The sequence below is a fragment of the Asparagus officinalis genome, chromosome 7 (assembly GCF_001876935.1).
Source record: "Asparagus officinalis chromosome 7, Aspof.V1, whole genome shotgun sequence".
NCBI lineage: Eukaryota > Viridiplantae > Streptophyta > Magnoliopsida > Asparagales > Asparagaceae > Asparagus > Asparagus officinalis.
Genome location: NC_033800.1, coordinates 11,252,588 through 11,254,211, shown reverse-complemented (window position 1 = coordinate 11,254,211; position 1,624 = coordinate 11,252,588). Strand labels below are relative to the sequence as shown.

The following is a 1,624-nucleotide window of genomic DNA, read 5'->3' as shown; positions in this document are numbered from 1 at the left end:
GGCATTACATTTAACATAAAATAAAACACAAAGACACGGTCCATATTGATAAAATTCTAAGTCTCCGAATTAGTATATTCATCCCACAAATGATCAATTAATGCATCTCGAAGTGCAATATGAGCTTCTTTATTCTTGATTTGTCGATGACGAGCCAGAAATCCTTCAAACCGAGCATTTTCATCTACAACCATCTCTACGTCCGGAACTGGTGCTTCCTTCCAATTTTCAATTGTAGCATTAAGATCACGTTCATCCTCAATTATCATGTTGTGCATAATAATGCACGCAGTCATGATATCATGTAATACTTCTTTTTTCCAAAAACGAGCTGGTCCTGACACAATTGCAAATCGAGATTGGAGTACTCCGAATGCACGTTCTACATCTTTTCTGCATCCTTCTTGCTTCATTGCAAACAACTTTTTTTTTGGACCACGAGGATCATGAATTGTTTGTACAAGAGTAGACCATTTTGGATATATACCATCAGCTAAATAGTAACCCATGTTATAATGTTTACCTTGAATGACATAATGAGCAGGAGGAGCAATACCTTCAGCGAGTTTTGCAAAAAGATGAGATGCCTCTAAAACATTAATGTCATTATTGGAACCTGGCAAACCAAAATATGCATGCCATATCCAAAGATCATAATCAGCTACGGCCTCCAGAATAATAGTTGGGGATCGACTACGACCTGCGTATTGGCCCGCCCAAGCCGTTGGATAATTTTTCCATTTCCAATGCATGCAATCTAGACTGCCCAACATTCCTGGAAAACCTCGTTGTTTAGCAATATGTAGTAGTCTGGCAATGTCATTAGTGTTAGGCGATCTCAGATATTGTTCTGCAAAAACCTCCACAACAGCACGACAAAATCTCTTAAAACTTTCGATTGCTGTCGACTCTCCTATTTTAATGTATTCATCAGTAGCATCCGCTGGTAGACCATATGCCAACATTCGGAACACAGCTGTAATTTTTTGAAGCGTAGACAATCCAAGTCTACCGACCCCATCCCTTTGCTGTATAAAGTAAGTGTCGTGAGCTTTTATGGCGTTAACAATGCGAAGGAATAAATCTCGAGACATTCAAAATCGTCGGTGGAACATCGAATCATTACATCGCGGATTCTCAGAGAAGTAGTCGTTGAACAGATTACGATCAGCATTTTCTCGATCACGGTTGATCACTATATGACCAGGAATTGAGCCTCCACGAATTACTTGGTTGTTTTGTTGATTGATATAGTAAGCCATGAGAAGATTGTTGTTGTTCCTGATGCGAAACACCGCTTCCCTTTCTGCATCAATCGCTTCAATATCATCTATCAATTGTTCATCTTCAATTTCATTATCAGAAAATGATGATGACAAATTAGAAGGATCTCCATTGTTGAAATTCATTTTTGAAAATAGACATTTATGATTTTAGCAAACTCATCAATATGAGCTTTTATAATAGATGGAGATGATAAACGGGAAGTGTTGGAAGTTGAAATGTTGTCATGAAGAGTTATCATGAAGTGCTAGAAGTTGATATGTTGTCATTGATGTGTCTTTTCTTTGAAATGTTGTCATGAAGTGTTTGAAGTTGATATGTTGTCATTGAGGTGTCTTAT

At 37.7% G+C, this 1,624-nt stretch overlaps 1 pseudogene; it reads right to left on the bottom strand.

Annotated features, from left to right (window-relative positions):
• On the bottom strand, positions 1-1,409 carry LOC109846682 (annotated as a pseudogene).